Genomic DNA, 19,724 nt, shown 5'->3' on the forward strand with positions numbered 1-19,724 from the left:
GTCTAAGTAGCAAATGGTCTATTTTGCAGGACCTGAGAATTTGTTTTTAATTTGTCATTCCATGTTGTCTGGTAGTACCGACTCCATTCAGTTATTATATTCCAAATTCCTTCAGATGCAAAGGTGTATATAGTCAATGACTTATACCAAACATTCTTCTCATTCCTTCTCCATGAGGAGAACGAAAATGTGTTTGCATTCCAATTTCAAAATAAAGCTCTTATTTGGTGTAGGATCCAACAAGGATATACTTAAAGTCCTGCAATTGTTAATCAAAATATGAGATTGGTCTGTAATAGTAGTCTTGATACAGTATATTGATCACCTACTGGTTGCATCAAATACTAAAGAAGGTTGTAAACTTGATATAATTGCTTTGCTGAATCATTTAGCTGAGAGCTGTCGCAAAGATGCAGTATTGTAAAAATGAAGTAATTTATCTTTATCACAATATTTAGAAAGGGATCTATGATGTTACAACGCGTTATTTTACAACGCATGCTGTAACATCGAAACTTTTACAATGCAGGTTCCATTACATCGGATGCCATTACAACGCAGGACATTACATAGCAGATGCTATTACAACGCATACCATTACATCGTAAGTATAGGTAAGTATATCTATTTTTAAAAAATGTAATTAAGTTAATTTAATTAATTTAATTTAACTAATATAATGAAATTAATTTAAAAATTGTAATTAATTTAATTTATTTAATTTAGTCTAATTAAATTTAAAAATGGAATTAATGTAATTTAATTATTTTAATATAATGTAATTAATTTAATTTAATTAATTTTATAATTGTAATTATTTTAATTTAATTTATTTAATAAATTAATATAATTGAATAAAACTTAAAATTGTAATTAATATAATTTAATAAATTAAATTAAATTCAATTAATTTAATTAATTTAATTTAATTAAAGTCGTACTTTAAAAATAATAAACCCTAAAACCACCCCTGTACCCCAAAACCCAAACCCAGCCCTAAAACCTAAAAATATCCCTGTACCCCAAAACCCAAACCCAGCCCTAAAACCTAAAAATACCCCTGTACCCCAAAACCCAAACCCAGCCCTAAAACCTAAAAACACCCCTGTACCCCAAAACCCAAACCCAGCCCTAAAACCTAAAAATATCCCTGTACCCCAAAACCCAAACCCAGCCCTAAAACCTAAAAATACCCCTTTACCCCAAAACCCAAACCCAGCCCTAAAACCTAAAAATACCCCTGTACCCCAAAACCCAAACCCAGCCCTAAAACCTAAAAATACCACTGTACCCCAAAACCCAAACCCTGCCCTAAAACCTAAAAATACCCCTGTACCCCAAAACCCAAACCCAACCCTAAAACCTAAAAATACCCCTGTACCCCAAAACCCAAACCCAGCCCGAAAACCTAAAAATACCCCTGTACCCCAAAACCCAAACCCAGCCCTAAAACCTAAAAATACCCCTGTACCCCAAAACCTAAACCCAGCCCTAAAACCTAAAAATACCCAAACACCCCAAAACATATACCTCAGTACCCCAAAACATATACTCCTATACTCATACTTATTTAAAAAATTACATAAATTAATATATTTAATTTATAATATTAAAAAACATAAATAAATATATTTATTTATAATTAATATTAATTAAATTAATTATATAATATTAAATAAAATAAAAAAAATTATATACTTACCAATACTTACGATGTAATGGTATGCGTTGTAATAGCATCTGCTATGTAATGTCCTGCGTTGTAATGGCATCCGATGTAATGGAACCAGCGTTGTAAAAGCTGCGTTGTAACAGCATTCCGATGTAAAAGTTGCGATGTAACAGTAACATACCTTTAGAAAGTCTCAACAGAATGTGTTTCTGCAATTCTGAAAGTTAATAACCCTACCAACCAGAGGGAGGTGAAGATATTTCTGTGAATTGCTGTCCTCCGTGGATTGCTAATTTTTCCTTTATTGCGAAACGTTAAATAAGGTTGACACACAGCCATAAAAGATCCGGTACCATTTAACAAACAGTGTTCTGAGGCATTCCTAACATTAGGAGAGATTATATTTAATGCAACCACCCTTGGAATGCTTGACTACAATTTGACTTTCTTTTTGTACTGCCATAAGAGAGGTGGGTGTGAATTTTCAATCCTTATCCTGAGACATGGTAGGATAATGAGACCAATAGACTACCTTTCAGATGTGTTGGATCCAGTAGCTGTAAATCTTTCTGGTTGTCTGAAATCAGTTGCAGTTGTTTGCTTGGCTATTGAACAAAGTGAAGGAATATTGTTGAGCCATACTTTAATTGTATACATCACACACTAAATTGAGGTTTCATTAAGCTCTACAGGAACTAAGAACATGACAAACAGTCAACTAACCAGATATGAGCAAGTTATACTTGAAGAAGAGAACATATTGATTAAGAGGTGTAATTCAAATATTCCAGCAACACAGCTTCCTATTCCACATAATGATTGTGAAGACAATGGCAAAAGTTGAACATGAGGATGAAGATGACAAGGGTGAACATGACTGTAGTGCAGTTATCACCTTACTTACCAAACCAAGACAAGATATTAAAGACACTTCCCTAGAAATGGTTGACCTGACTTTATTTTTTGATGGTTTTTGTTTGAAAGACCACAATGGAGTATTATAGGTTGCCTATGTAGTATGTTCCATTTCTGAAGTTCTTGAAGCACCCTGTCTGACGAATGTAACTTCAGCACAAGTGGCAGTACTGGTTACATTGACAAGAGCTTTTTGCCTGCAAGAAAACTTGAATTTGACAGTTTACACACAAATATACTGGCTCACAATTGCACACCAGTGTAGAGCCACACTGCTAAAATCCCCCAACAAAGAATCCAATCTTAAATCAGGTCATCCTCATAATCCATGTTTATTCCAATAATCTCTGACAGTTTCTACAAGCGACAGAGGTAGAGTAATTTCAAGCTTCAAATGCTGCAGAAATGCCCATCCAGACCTTTTCTCCAACCCATTTAAATATACTTAACATCCTGAGTAATTGTATGTTAATCCACCCAATGCAAGGTATGGGGTAATTGATGTTTTCAATGAAAAAAAAATAAACTGTCACTGATGAACTCGATGTTGCTGAGTCAACCCAGGTGGCCTCTGAGATGGTCTTTTAACTTCATAGTAATTTTTAAATAGAGTTCAAACATTTGGAGAGGCAGGAAAAATGGTGCCCCGTTCACCAGTATATTTCTGAAATCGAATCTTCATGCTAGGCATTGCACGATTTGGACCTGCTTGCTGAAATTTGGCCTGCGAGAAATTGTCATTAACCAGTGGATTTGGAACAAAACAAGAAGTGCATTCTTTCATTTGCCTTTCATTATATTATTCTGTTTTGTAAGATTATGAGAGATTGGAAAGTAGAAAAGGCAACAAGAGAACAAATTAAAGAAGCAGAAGAAGAATCCAGACCCTAGATTGAGAATGGAACAAGAGAGGAGAGGTAAAATGTGTATAGTGCATTGCAAACCTCTTAAAGATGACAAGGCTAAATACGTGTGAAAGTGAAAAAGAAGTTATGTTGCAAATGCTGATTATTTGGTTGGTGTAGTCGATTCTGAAAGGAATTTATAATGTGTTTGGTAAGACTGCCTATCTTAATTTGCCATGTAATTGGGATGGATCTTGTTATCTTGCTTTAGTGTTTCAGAAAGTTTATCATATGAGTAAAACGGATAATTTCATTGGTTTGAGGATAGGGAAACGAGGATTTGGACAGACAGTTCTAGATTTATACGGTGCTATTATTCCCCCTATAGGTGTGGCAATGAATGATATGAAAAGTAGACATTTACCTACATTAGTGGATAGACTTGCTTGAAGCACAGCTGGAGCACTAAGTCAAACAAATTCAGAACTAAGGGGTATTAGAGCTATGGTGAAGCAGAACTACTTAGCATCAGGTAGCCTTCTTGCAAAGGAAGGCGGTGTTTGCAAAGTAGTAAATGTTAAGAGATGGTGCAATTTTATTTATGATAACAGTCCTATTATTAACTCCTATATCACAAACCTGACTAACAATCTCTCATGAACTTACAATCTTTCGAAGACCATGGCTTAAGGGAAGCTATAGGTTCTTGGATTAACTAGGTAGTTACTGAGGGTTTTAGTATGATACGTGAGTGGATGAATAATTTGGATGTGGTTACTTTATGTGATATATTATACTTCTATGATATTTGTAACAATTTATATAATTATTCTGGTTCACTTGTTATACTATTTTGGGAGTCTGATAAAAAATTGTGGGTATAAAAATGCATAGAGACCATTAAAAAGGAAGTGGTCTAACGATTATGAGATGGAGTATATCAAGGATTCTTTCTACAACCAGTTGAAGATGATGGAGGAGCATTCTAGAAAGAAGCAGAAAGTTATGGAGACTGAATAAATTCCTGATTAATAAAGTTTTATTAATTGTTTTAGTCATTATAAAACAATCTCAGCGGGACTTTATGGAATAGTTTTTCAAGTTTATATTTTATGCATTAATAAAGATGATTAATATTCCTCTTTACACTTGATTTTACATATACAGACTACATTAGCATAATTGCAATTGAAATGAAACTTCTATGATGTTTTCAATTTGTTTCAATGAGTTTTAGTTATACCACATTTCCCTGTAAAACGCCATTTTAGACAAAATGGATGCCATTTCTGTCAATCACTCCTGCTCTCCCCCATGTACATCCTTCCCCACAGGCTGTGAGGTCATATTAGTTTATTTTCATTGCTATACTGTTTTACTCACAATGAATTTTCACTGGCGTGCTTATAAAATTGCAACAAGTATCTGTCGCATTTGTTTCTTTACTGGGTGTATTCACTGGGAGAAATTGTTATTTTGTATTGTTTCATATTTGTTTGAACATCTCTGGACGACATTACCAAAGAGGGTGCCGATTTTTCTTTTTAAGAATTGTGATGGTGCTTTTGTGTTGAAGCAATGATGTGTATTTTTCTTGGGTTCTGATTTGCTAACTAAATGATTCTTTTGCTCGCAACATGTTGATTTGTTCTGAAATATCTAATTTCCCATGCAAACATTATGTATAAAAAACACTGTTTTCGAGACAAGTCAAGAGACTTTCCTATTATGGTAGGGATGCTGCCAAAATTCTTTTTATTTTACAAAATAATTTTTTATTTTGCTAATCATTTGAGACTTAGAATATTCTCTGATTTAGCATAGTCTATATAAATTTACATCTGAGGACTCTATATCTCAGATTTTCTATTTTCGTAATGAAACCCTTTAACTTATCATTGATCTACAACTCAATTATTGAGTGGATCCCATTCCTTATTGAGCTATTTTTACGCTGCTAATTTGATATTTGGGGAAGTACATTAACATGGAGCCACATTGCCTCATGAAATTAGGTTTGCCACTGTCTCCGATCAAGTAAACTGTAGAAGAACTGAATGAGGTAAATTTTGTGGTATCCAAATTTTGAGGTCTGTGTTTGTTCCCATACCAGCACATCAGACTCTGCTGAATAGGCAAGCTAAGTTTTAGACAAAAAGCCATAATAAAAGCTGATGTGAATTTGCTAATACCTTCTTTTTCTGGTTATTCAACTTCACTGTACCTGTACTATTTGCTATAAATCTCCATAAGCCTCTCATAATAATGATACACTTACTCTTTTTGCTCTTGTGTAGCTCTCATAATTTTCACCCAGTTCACTTCTTTCTTTGGCACTTTCTTTTTCAAATGACCTATCACTGTTCTATATTTGTCAGAAACCACCTTAGTTGGAACACTGTTAGGAGCAGCTCTAGCTGGTTCCTCAGTCAGCCAAGCAGCTGCATCTTTACACTCTGTCCATAGGTGTCAAAGCTCACCTTCAATATTTCCTGCTCAGCCGGTAATTCTTGCACGGGAACAGAAGCTGCTAATTTCCCAACTCCCACTACCAACCACTCAGGGCCAGAAAGTATCTTGGCGCTAACTGATCAGCCTGGGGGAAGGGGGAAAGTGGATAAAATAATAAATAACAAGAAGAGACAGGTCCAGAACCTTCTAATTTCCGTCTGGTTCTCTTCTTCAGCTTTCACTCTCGAAAACACCTAGGAAACTAAGCACATAACAATTATGTATTTCCCTTCTCTACTCTACTCTAATACTTTATTTCCTATTTACTTTTTCCTAAAATGACTACCTACCCACAGTTCTTAGCACCTTGCCTCTCTTCTTAAACCTGATGTTGTTTCTCTTTTTCAAAGATGAAGCTTTGGCTATTATATCTGCAAGACATTAAGGACAGAATCAGTCTCCTAGTTATTTTCCCTGTATTCTTGTTAATGTTCTTTACTAAACTCTATGACCTACCAGGTATTTGGAAGGAATTATTCCTCAAATTTACTCTTGTGTATTATAACCTTTTCGTTGTCTTTTCTTCTCCTTGTATTCTATTAACTCTGAGTTCTAACGTTGCTTACTTTTCTTTCTCTCCTTAGGATGAATGCCACAAGAAAATATCTCAGATAAGACTCCTCTCTATTGTTTCTTTTCCTCTCAATGTACACGTAGAATTCCTCTCAGTTTTAAACGTGCTATTAGCGTTTTTAATTTGCCTTTCTTTTCACAGATTGAAACACATCGTAACTCTTGGTAAATTCAAAGTCTCTAGACAGCTCTGTCAATATGTTTTTAAATTGTTAACGTTTTTCTTTTTAAATTGTCAAATGAAAACACTCTCTTCTGTCACTTAGCTCTAAGCTTGGAACAGCTGTGGAAGAAATAAACTCTGCCGGCCTCTGACTCAGGAAACAAGCGCAGCTCCGTTAACTTGTCAAAAACGCCTCTCTTCTTAATTTTCTCTTCAGTCTCTGGAAACGTTTATAGAAGCCTCTGCTCTTCTCAGGAATTGCTCCGAAATAACTTAAACTCTGATAATTAATCTTCAAGAACTATGGACGCACTAAGGACACTTCCTCACCAGGGAAAAGCCTCAGTGAAGTGCGCAATACCTCAGGTGAGCGCGCGTCACATCAAGCTCACTCGGAATCTGATGAAACACTAGACCACTGACCTCAGCACTTTAGCGGCCATCTTGCAGTTGCGCAAATGCCACAAATTCGACCACTGGTGCCCTGTCTGAAGTCTTTTAGTACCGCAAGAGTCTTTTGAGTCACAGACATTTATAGGTTTTAAATCTACCGCGTTAGGGATCACTAGAAACCACAATCTCATATTTTCAAAATCATCTCCAAGCTATGAATCTCCATGTACCTCTTATCATATTACTCTCTCGACTTTGAAAAATATGTAGTAAAAGCATTAAGATCAACCCTAGTCCAGGGTACCTGCGCACAATTCCTTCCATGCATTTCACTTAAAGGAAATTCTGACAATGTCTCCTGTTCGGGATCACTCACTATAACCTTTGCCTTCTTCTCCTCCCTTCCTTTCTTAGTAACTCTCCTTTTCCATTTTTTCCTGTACTTATTGAATTCTCTCCAGATTTAGTGATTTACACTAAATCCCTAATGTAAGCTCGCAAAGTCACTATACTCAATTCATTTGTCTTTGATTCACCTCAATCCATTTTAGAATTTCTCAGTAAATTCCTCATTCTACTGATATTAACAATATATTCAACAGCCAATTCCTCAAGGTTATCATATACTTTATTCACACACTTTGTTGCTTCTCTGATCTGGTACCTAATTTCATCTACATTTATTACAGTCTATTTAAATCAACTGTTCCCTGCAAAAATTCTCCATTTTCAATCTTTATGAGTGCAATATTAACATCTCTCTCTTTAGGAAGACCGGTGCAGCCATAGGTGCAGGAGTATGAACAGTAACAATACCCTCAGATGGAACTCTTGCACTCAATGTTGCACTTTCACTAGTTACAGCTAGCAACGTCAATTCCTGTGTACTCAAACTCAGTTGTCAGGATGCACCCACAAGAGGTAAAGCGTCGAGACACTTGTGCCTGTGTATACAGAGGTGGTCTTCAATTTGAAAGATCATTTAATAAGTTATCCTCCACATCTGAATCTTGTTCTTTGTTTGTTTCTTTCTGCTACCCTCATCAGTGTTCTTTTTGTCTATTGTCTCATTAACTATTTCAGCTAAAAATCTTGCTCCATCTGCCATATCCTCTCTCCAGTGTTTCTCCTGATTATCCCACATTGTTTCTTACCACATCCTAAATAAACCCTCAACCCATTTCTTCATTCTCTTTCTTTCCTCCATGGCAATTCGATCCCATTTATTAAAGGCCTCAAACTGTCTCTTATTTATTGTCTCAGAAAATCTAGATTTTCAATGTTAAAGGTACCCTTTAAAGGAAACTGCAAATCTTTGGCACCAGAGATATATTCATGCCAATCACGACTCCAGGTATACTCAGAGAGCCCAACACCTGTCAAAAGCTCATACACAGGCGAACTCTCTGGAGTAAACATCTGTTACGCCGTAGCAGATATACTGGTAGCATAGGCTTAGTAGCTTAGCTAAGCTTAGTAGCTAAGCTTAGAGGCTTAGGCTTTTTCAACACAGCACCCATTGTTTTCACTCATAATAATTCAGGAAACCAGACAAAACCAACAAGCGAACAACAACTAAACCCAAAGGTCAACCAATGACAGTGCAAGTTTGACAGTAATCAACCAATGACAGTGCAACTCTGTGATGACATCTCACGAATACCAGCGTAACCCCTCGGGTCAGACAGTCAATCACAGTGCAGCTTTTATTCAAGGGAAAAGCCGGTAATGGAAAATCAACACAAATACCTTTGGTCATTATCCAAACACAAATAACAAATACTATCTTGTCTGCTCCTCCTAAACAGTAGAAAATAGGCAAGTTAGAATGGAAAGAATCTAGCAACAATAGAAACAAAATTAGCAGCTTCACAGCACTTATCAAACTCAATTCACACCAAAGGAAACACACTTCAGTGGCAATCCACCTCTGAATAACATAGCACCGGGCAGCAAATGACACCAACCTAAATTAAACATGCAAACAGTAGAAAGGAAACTCATTAGTTCCGAAAAATCCCAATCTGTGTGAATGCAACATTTCCTAAGTTCCTACCTTTTTTCAGACAGGTTCAGCAATAATATCTTGAGATCTTGAACTGTGATGAATCTGATTACCAAATCACCAATTAGAAACCAACACTTCTCAACACAAATCACAAATAAGACAAGTATATCAGAATCACAGTGATCAAACCACCAATTGATCCAAAAATCTATATCACATAACCAAAATCCTCACATGCAGCATAACATCCATCACTCAATACAAACCACACTATCAACTGCACAACTCACAATACATCAATATAACACGAAAAAACTCGCAATCTCACAAATCATTCCAACCGATTTATACTTAAATCTTTTTTGCTGAGGAGCAGCAACTAAACGTTAGACGCCCAGCAAATAATCCACAAGGAAAACCCACAAAGGGTAATTCAATAAAAAAATCCACTGGAGAATTAGGAATATAGTCAGAAGCCACAGTAGAGACTGGACAAAAGAGAATGTCTAAAAGAAGATAAGGAGGTGATCTTATCCGCAACCATCCTCTGCTATCAAATGTTTATGGGCGCATACACCCCGAAAAGACTATGCACCCAGGGGTGGATGAAATGGAGACAATTTTTTACCTCAAATCTATGAGGCAATATACATCCAATATAAGGCCCCACACAGCATTTCTAAGTACTGTCAAATAACTGGGTACAGACTTAATAAGTGAATTCAAGCGCAGAATGTGAACATTTAGGAAGTTTATTACACAAATTTATAAGATAAAATACAGAAATTGTAAATGCAGATGTACTAAGTCATTTTGCCTTACCATCTAAACAGTGTCTTACTACATAAATAATAATTCTGCGAGATGAGCTGAAGTCGTATGGAGATGGCAGAACAAAAATTACAAAAACAACAGTAAGCTATTGTGAATGAATGCAATACAGCAGGCAACGGAAGAGAACTTGCTCAGTTGCAACATTACTAAACCCATATTGGGTTGGAAAAGTTTTCTATAAGAACAGCAAGAACAACATCAATGGAACATCAATAGAAATAAACATGAATTTGCTTGACATTGTGCAGCAGAAATGATAAAACGGTATTGTGCAGGGTGAGACATCTATTTTGAAAAACATGGTATCATGGCCTAATTGAGGATTAGTTTGTATAATCCAGAAAAAGGCCCTTTAACATGTCATCACAAAATTATTTTAAAAATTCATCATAAAAGTGTACACATGCAATTTCTAATGTGGACCTATATTCTGCACAATGTTAATAATGCACAGTTTCACAAATGCATGAAAACTCCCACTGGCTGCAGCCTCACTGCCTATCCTGTTGTAGAATTCCTAGGTCCAAAGAACTGACCTACTTCCAGTGTAGAAATCAGGACCAGATGGAAGGGATGTTGGTATTCATCTGAGGAGAGGGCTTCAGTGCACTCAATATTTGAATTTTTCTTCCCATAGTTTTTCCTGCCAAAAGCTGCAGCTTCTATGATACCTCATTCAAAACAAATCCAATTTCAAGAGGACTATGTCAGATACAGCCTTCAAACTTGCCCTGCTGGAGGATTTCTACTTCCAGAATAAAAAGACAAAGTGCAAAGTTAAAATTCTTGACAGGGTCAACTCACTTGTTCATACGGGTTTCTGCAAAGATCATCCTTTACCCTCTTAGCAGAATTTTATTGTAGTGCCAACTGCTTACATACAGGTGTGCTAGCATACTCACCAAGTGCCTGACTTGTTGGTAAAGCTTGCATATTCTTCCAGACAGGACCTGGAACAACAAAAGGAAAGAAAGAAATGTCAAGTGGGGTTTCCTTGTCCTCTATAAGTAGTACTCATTCTCCATCTTACAGCCGCCAATCTCACAAACACAGGGATTCCCATGGACTGCTAAGTGTCACACTACTGACAGGTGCAGCAAATATAGTCAATAACAGCCACCTGTGCACACGGTCTGCGGTTTGCGATAATTGTGACAAATCCTATGCACATTATGTTCACCAACCTTTGAAACACAATAACTAAATAAACACAATGAGGCTGCCATCTGTCCCAGCTGCTAGACTAAACTTAAATGGAGAGGCTTGGAGGCATCACCCCTGGATTTGCTACTGTACTCCAAAACCTATAAAACCAGCCATTGCCTGTGTGGAGAAGGTTAACGGAGCAATCACTACAAGACTACATAATAGGGAGGCCATAATCGTTGTCCCTCTGGAGTACCAAATATGCTGTTTGATGGTTCCCTAAGGAGCAGGGTCCATCCGTAAACCCATAAATTGTAGACAAAAGCAAAAGACAAGAGGAGTTTTGGTGTCAAAATGTAAAAATGATTGGGATGGCTCTGGAGATGTGGGTGATTCAGTTTATACTGCAATAATGCAATGATTCACTTTGGGAAGCACTTTGGGAAGAAATTTACTCAAAATGTTAGGTAGGGAGTACATTTAAACTCTGAGTCAACCCAAAAAACTTTTACTTTACCTGTTGATGGCCTCAAGTCCCCCATGCACAGAATGATCAAAGACCTGGAGCAAGCAAACAGGCTGTACAGAAATCACTGCAGCAATGGCCTGCCCTGCAGTGCCCTCACACAACTCTGGCGGCTGGCAGAGCAAAAAATTAAATGGTAATAAAGTCACTTTATTACCATTTTATTTTTCACTTTTGCTGTGCCCACAGCAGTGGAGGCGACGCTCTGCCACATAACTGGAGTAGCCGCCACTGAATGATCAGGAGGAGAGTATACATGGATCTTGTCTTTTACACTCACACTTTACATGCCAACACGCTTTAATGTCCTGATTACTCTCTAATATTCTTCATTACCCTGCGTCTGACCTTTGTCTCACATTCCTTCAAAGATTCCCTTTCGCCATCTGTGGCTGTAGGGCAATTTTGCTTGATATACACAGGAAGTGATGGCGTGTCTTTGCTGAATATGGATTGACTGTCTAGATCTGAGAGGTGAGAGGAGCTGGGGGAGGTCTTGACCCAAGGTAGGGGTTGAGATGGCACCAGGCTGACCTGCATCTGGAGAGTAGGCGAGGAGAAGCCCCGTGAGGTGAAGAGGCCTGGGTTGCTCCTATAAAACAATTGACCTGTGTTCTGCTGAGTGATGAAGGATCCAGACCCCCAGTATCAAAGGGAGAAGGGTGACACTGGGAGGCAGACACCCAGAATTGATTTAGGCAAGGGTCAGGGACTCCTGAGCACAATGAACTTCAAAGACATTTAGGGGTATAATTATGAGAGTTGAGAAACGTGAACGTTGGAATGGAACAGAAATGGATTGAGACTGAAAAGGCTTGGACCCATTTCGTGGTCATGAGGAACCTCTGCTAAGGAAGGAACAGCGGAAGAGACTGCTGGGTAAGGACCAACACTTGCTTCGTGATCTAGAGCTGGTCTGCAGCTTGCTGTTTTAACCAAGCAAGAGGCTGATGGGACTGTGCTTGGAGCGCTGGGTCCCCCTGCTTGATGAAGACTATGCTTTGTGCTGTGTGTTGTTTCTCCAAGGGCCAGAGGTAAGCTGGCTCCCTCTTTGGAAACACAGGAACATAAAAGTTTTGGGAGAAATTTCAAGCGACTCGGTGGGCGCGTTTTGTGACAGCTTGAGACCCTAGGAAGGTGTGCCCTGTGATCTTGGGCACACGGAGGAGGAGTGAGACTTGGACACGCTGGGTGCATGTCATGGTGCACAGGAGGCGTTGGTGAAGAGCGCCTGGTCAATGTGTGCATCGAAGGTGAAGTGAGTCTCGGGCACGCAGGGTGCGTGTTGTGGTCCATAGGAGGCGTTAGTGTGGAGCACCTGATCAACATGTGCATCAGAAGTGGAGTGAGTCTCGGACGTGCAGGGTGCGCATCGGGGTGCACCGGAGGCATTGGTGAAGAGCGCCTTGTCATCGAGTGCACCGGAGGAGTAGTGAGGCTCGGACACGGTGAGCGTGTTGTGGTGCAGCCGAAGGCTTTAGTGAAGAGCACGTGGATATCGGGGCACCAGAATTGGAGTAAGTCTCAGTGAAACAGTGTGCGTGCTTTGGTGCAAACTGGGATTGTGGAGGTGATCGGCTGATCATCATATGCACTGGAAGAAAGTGAGTCTCTGCAGCATGGTGTGCGTGTCTTGGTGCCAACTGAGACCGCAGGAAGGAGTCCCTGGTGAGCGTGCACTCGGAGTCGACGTGGAGTCCCATCAGTGTTGGATGTGTGTGGCTTTATGCCAGAGGAGACCCGGAGGGTGCTGTGGTGAATGTGCACCCAGACTAAAGTAATCTCAGGGGCATGGGGTACGTGTGCCCTGCTGCCGCCTGAGACATTCCAAACAGTCGCGGCCCGGCCTGTCAGCCCTGGTGGAGCTGAGCTGCTACGCCGAGCCACTGAGGCCCATTGAGAAAGTTCTGCACGGAAGGCCCAGTTCGCTTAAGGAGGAGAGGAGAGTGGGGTCATACCCCCAGGTAACATGGATTACTAACTGGGCAGGGTGCGGGCTATGAGGGACACTCTCTGTGCCTCTCAGTCCTTCTGATGATGTGAGCCTTTGCTTCGGATCAGATTTGGACCCGTACTGACGAAATAAGTGGAGGTACTGGGGCCAGAGTAAGAAGCTGTACTTTATGTCATTGTTGATACGTGTGGGGGGGCAACTGTTATCGAAGAGGCTGATTATCGTAATACACATTGCCAATATTGCTGCTAGCGAACTGCCGGACTGTCTTATGATGCCTGACATTATTTCTGCATAACGAAGTACACGATTGTAGCTCTACGCATTGCATTAGTTCTCCATTGCAAAGTACAGGATTGTAGCTGGCCTTATTGCATTATTTCCGTGTCACACAACATCCTTATTGACCGGTTGTCGAACGTAGGGATTAAGAACAAGGCCCTTGCCTGGCTAAGGAGTTTTCTTACCGATCGCACCCAGACTGTCACCATGGGTGAATATCGATCAACAGAGGTAGAGATTACAAAAGGGGTGCCACAGGGCTCCTGTTTGAGCCCAACACTTTTTAACATCTACGTGGCACCCCTGGCAAGAGTGATGCGCAAATTTGGTTTCATTCCCGTGTCATATGCAGATGACACGCAGCTCCTCTTTCCCTTTCAAAAACTCACCACTGAAATAAGAAACTCCTTCTCCGCTGGCATGAAAGCCGTCGCACAGTGGATGTCCACCAACTACCTACAGTGCAATGTCAACAAGACGGAAGTAATGCTGTTTGGAGATGCCAAATTACTGTGGACCCCAGATTGGTGGCCGTCTGATCTTGATACTGTCCCAGAGCCCAAACAGGTCGTCAAAAACCTGGGGATTCGTCTTGACCACGACCTTTCACTCAAACAGCATAGTAACATGGTAGCTGGCTCATGCTTTCACACAATCAGCATGATGCGCAGAATCTTTCCCCTGTTACCAGATTCTTTCAGAAAAACCCTAGTGCAAGCCCTCATACTGAGTCGTATCGACTATTGCAACAGATTGCTCCTCTCCGCTAATGAAGGAGTCCTGGACAGACTCCAGGTGGTCCAGAATACGGCAGCTCGCCTTGTCCTAAATGCCCCTCCCAGAACAGCATCAAAACCTCTCCTTGACAAACTGCATTGGTTGAGTATTCGACAAAGGGCCAAATTTAAGATATGCTGCATTATCCACAAATGCTTAAACGGACATGGCCCGACCTACCTGGAACAGAAATTCACCCCCTATACTCCCTCCAGATCACTGAGATCTAGCGAAAATCTTTTGTTGGCAGTACCTCGTGTTAAAAAAAACAGACACGGAGGGAAAGCACTATCTGTTGCAGGGCCCACACTGTGGAACAAACTTCCTCTGGCCCTTAAGCTATGCACAGATCATCTAAAATTCAGGAAACAACTGAAAACTCTGCTGTTTACCAATAAAATTTAGTCCCATGCCTCTTCTTCTGCTTATCTGTTGTATTCTTATTCGGTACCAAAGCGCAGAGATACTCCAGTTGGAGTCGATTCCAGCGCTATATAAACTATATCAACTCATAAATAAATTGCAAAGTACGTGATTGGGGTCTGACCCATTGCACTATCCCTTCATTGCGCAGTACATGATTGTAGCGGTACGCATTGCATTATTTCTCACATTTCAAGGTACCAGGGTCTATCATTACCCATTGTATTATTTCTCCTTTGCCCATTGCAGGATTGTATAGTTAAGCAGTGCACTATTTTTTGTCCATTGCAACTTGTGTGATTCTAGCATTGCGACCAGCGTAGCATTTTGAATGCTGTGGTTGGGAATTGAACCTACCAGCCAGCCGGAACGAGTATCACCCTTTATTATATGTTGGTTTTTGTATTCTGTGGTCTGATCATATATATTTTTATATAAAGTTTATACTCGATTTTATCAAACTCGTTTGGAGTCCATTTTTGGTGTCACCAGGGGGTTGCTGTGGGTGTGATTGCACATACTGTACACTTGTGCCTTGGAGATAGGCCTGGCTGCTCATACCAAGCTACTAAGGGGGTGACGTTGAGTGAGGAGTCCCAGGTCTCGCATTTGGTGACAGTGGTGCGGGACGGGGACTCCGGCTTCCACCAATTTAGGTTTATGTTCTTTTGCACTCCTAGTGCATTTGAAATCTATCTTGTATTGGCTACGGATTTTGTCTATGCCTGAGCTGACAGAATATAAGGAGGGCCTAAGAGATATCCTAGATGAGTCCTGGAGAGGAGTTTTGTTACCCTGGGTTGACTATGTAAAGCAGTCTTTATTCTCTATGAATCTACACAAGTATTTTTTGTAACCCCGTGATGAGCTGGTGTAGTGCCGTTATGCGGAGTTCCACAGAGTTGGAAAAAAACTCAGTGGAACTCAACTCCACTCCCTCCCCCCCTCCCTAATTAATTCTATATTTTTTTTAAAAGACACCTGCTGTGGCTGCCTCCTCCTCACCATGGCTGCTCTCCTTCCTCGTCCAGGCCATCCTTGTCCATTGGAAACCCCTACTTTGTATGTCTTGCGCATGCGCACATGAAAGACGTACAACATAGGGGTTTCCAATGGACAAGGACGGAGAGGACGAGGAAGGAGAGCGGCCATGGTGAGGAGGAGGCGGCCACAGCAGGTACGTGACTTTTTTTAGAAAATTATAATTAATTTGGAAAGGTGGAGGAGCCGACTAGATCCGCTCCGCCACGGAGTCAGAGTTTTGCCTAAACTCCATGTTCTCAATGGAGCGCGGAGTAGGCATAACTCTGTAAACTCCACTGGCGGAACAGAGTTACCCACCCAGGCTTAATTTATTGTCTCCCGAAATGATTCCATCTTCCGTAAAAAGAAACTGAAGGCCATCTACTGGGAACTTGAGGGGGTCAAATTCCCCAAACAGATGGGCTAGGGTCGAATGACCATTTGTTTCACAGGATTCAAGCCTACCTCACACTTTGAACATTATATGAATTATATTGATTCCTCATTCACAAAAGCCCTTTACGTAAGGTTTAGGCTAGCTACATCACCGCTAACTACCTTTACTGTCACATAGAATGGTAATCAAGGCAGAAGTAAAATATGTCCTGTTTTCAGAAGTGCAGAAGAAACAGATGATCACCTCCTCTTTTTTGCCCAATGTACTATAAGCAGCACAGGCGGTGGATTGCTTCTTTGTGCTGTCTTTTATGTGTTGTTCAATATAGGGCAGGGATTAGATTATGTAGAGCAGACACGTCTCTGGGTAATGTCTTCTCTATTTCTAATTACCTGGAGAGCATATGGCCAATTCGGTTATAAATTGACTTTCCTTCCTTAATTCCGTCCTCTGCCTAATGCAAATCCGCCCACCCCTATTGTGTATCATGGTGTTACTGCCTTTAGAACATGTGTTTTTTAATGATAATTTAAGCCAGAGCACATGCACTTTATTTAGCTAGGCTATCCTGTGAGACAGGTTAGGACTTGCAAGCCCAGCTGTTTATTGGTACCTATACCACCGTGGGTTTTACAATGGATAAACCCATATGTTTTAGGTTTTAAATATAGTATGTTTGTGTCCGGTAATGTCCCTTATTAGAGTACCTGCTTCTCAAAGTTTATTATTCTGGTCTGAAGCTCTAACGAACCCATTCATTTCTGCAAACCATGAATAAACTGTGGGCCTCTGTAGCAGTAATACTCTATTCGGTTACCTGAACCATCTAAGTATGCACACATGGTAAAAATCACGAAATATTAAGTTTTAAAACAGCAAGTATACAAAGCAACTGTGGGCCTCACTTATGAGGTTTTGACGTAGGGCAGCACTGCAAGGAATGTTGCTGCACTGCCTGACATCTAAACAAAAAGACAGGAATGCGCCTTATCTATGAGATATGGTGTATTCTTGTCCTTTTCTTCTGTGCTGGTTCACAATGGGTTGCCATGCGCCACTGCAGGCATCCTTGCACCATTGTGCAAGGGTGCCTGCATTTCAGGCATTGTGAGCCTTTCTGAACAAAAAAAAATCAAATCAGGCAATTTTCTCTATGTGTGCTGTAGAATGCAGCGCACATACAAAAATGAAAAAACTAGGAGAAATGAAAACATTTCTCCTCGTTGAGCATCCTTAACACCACCTCTTGGGTGGCGTTAGATTCTGGCGCATTCCAAGGCTTATGATTTCTCGTAAATCTGGGAATGCTTCATATTCCATGGGTTTTGCGTGGGAACACCCACAGCAACACCTATGGGACGTCCCTTTCATGCGGTATTCCGTGTAAAAGGGGCACAACATTTACTAGGCCTTGAAAAGCCACGTAAAGTGGCTTTACATGGCCTTGTAAATATGTTGGGCACATTGCGCCCCTGGAACATCAAAAAAGTGACGTTCCGGCAGCACAAAAGTGCTCATAAATGAGGCCCTGTGCGTTTAGAAATGACGGACCACATCAGGTTTTTGTCTATGGTCAAGTGTTAGTACATCGGTTTTGTGCCCTTATGCGAAGAGGGGATACTTCTAACAATATTTTATGCATGGCATTTCTATATTTTTTTAGCGGACATTGTATTGTGCTTGCTTTGTAAAATATTTTAATTGTGTTACTTTTATGGCCATCGGCCAAAAGAAAGTAAATAAATGATCTACAATTTGAGGCAAGTTCATTTTCTATCTTAACTCACACATTAGGGCTGTGCTGAGGAAGGGTGAAGAGATGATATGTGCGATACTGTATCAATACTGTATCAATAACAGCATATCTGAACATATGTCATGCTATAAATTAATCGTATGCTGTAGAGAAAGATGTGTGCAACAGTGTTTTTGATTGGCTTCTAAGGAATTATGTTTGTTACAGAGGATGGAAATATCGCTAAAACTTCAGCATTTGCATCCTCAGAAGCCTTTGAAGCCTTTCAAATGAGTGACTTTATTGTTTACTTTACAATTCCAAACTATTGGAACCTTTCAAAACTGCATTAGAATTCATTAAAAAAAACACTGCACCTACCCCAACCTTGCATCACTCTTAAAATGGCTTCCTCACAGTTGCATGGGCTAAGGAAATGAATGGTTCCGGGTTACCTGTGTCTAGGTAATAGAATGGCACAGGTTCTGGAATGTGGCGGGGAATGTCTCGTCTGTTAGAAGGGTTACTGGTGGTGTGAGGACGCAATCACTTTGCTCTCCAATAAAAGGATAACTTACCTTTGTGGTACATGTCGTTTCTGCAAATTGGCCTGGAGAGGGATTCGAGATGCCGTGGTGAAGCGCCCACAAGGAGGAGAACAAGCGGAGAAAAGGAGTATAGTGGCCAGCTGGTTGAAATTCATGTTGGCCAGCAGTCAGGAGGTGCGGCAGCAACAGTTCCCCCTGAGTGATTTATCAGGGTTTATCATATTTTTGCTGAATGGACCAGCGCGAGCAGTGTCTGAAGTGTTGCTGGTACTCAGCTTTCAGTGGTCTGCAGACCACAACACCGTGCAGTGACGTTGATTGTAGATAGAGTTCACTTCCTTAGCAAGGCTGAGCAGTGAAGCCTATAGTGTTGTTCCATGTTACAGACACAAGCTCATGCTAAGTCCACCCCATCTTTAATTGCAAGCATGGCACTGCATGCACATCTGAGCAAAGAGCTCTCTGTTCTATTGCCTCAGTGAGCGTACATTGAGATGTGGGCATGTCACAGTGATTAATACTAATGTGGGCGTTTCATAGATAATTTATATTCATTATTGCTATCTCCAGAATTGGTGTGCATCACAGTGATACACACACCTTGTCTTACATTATTATTATTGTCCACATATTATTGAGTACATGTCCAGTATTACAGAATTTTACACATTTTCAATGACTGTTACATGGTAAATCACTAGTCTCACACATTGTATAGTGCATTAGAATAGTGTGGATGTTGCACTACACTCAGTAGCTTTGCGGGGCATAGTGCACTGTGTGGCATCATGTAGGCACAGTTATATATTGCAGTGTGATTCCTTAGTAATAGCTAATGATAAAGAGTGTAAATAGTGGTATTGTTTTTTCATTATGAGTTAACAAAATTGCGGCCTTACCCGACCAGTGCCATTTCTTCCATGGCCAGGTGATTCTTTATTAAAGTGGCCTGACTGGAAGGAATATTTTATAAACTATTTTTCGGCACATGAGGAGTAT

The sequence above is a fragment of the Lissotriton vulgaris genome, chromosome 7 (genome assembly GCF_964263255.1).
Source record: "Lissotriton vulgaris chromosome 7, aLisVul1.2, whole genome shotgun sequence".
NCBI classification, from domain to species: domain Eukaryota; kingdom Metazoa; phylum Chordata; class Amphibia; order Caudata; family Salamandridae; genus Lissotriton; species Lissotriton vulgaris.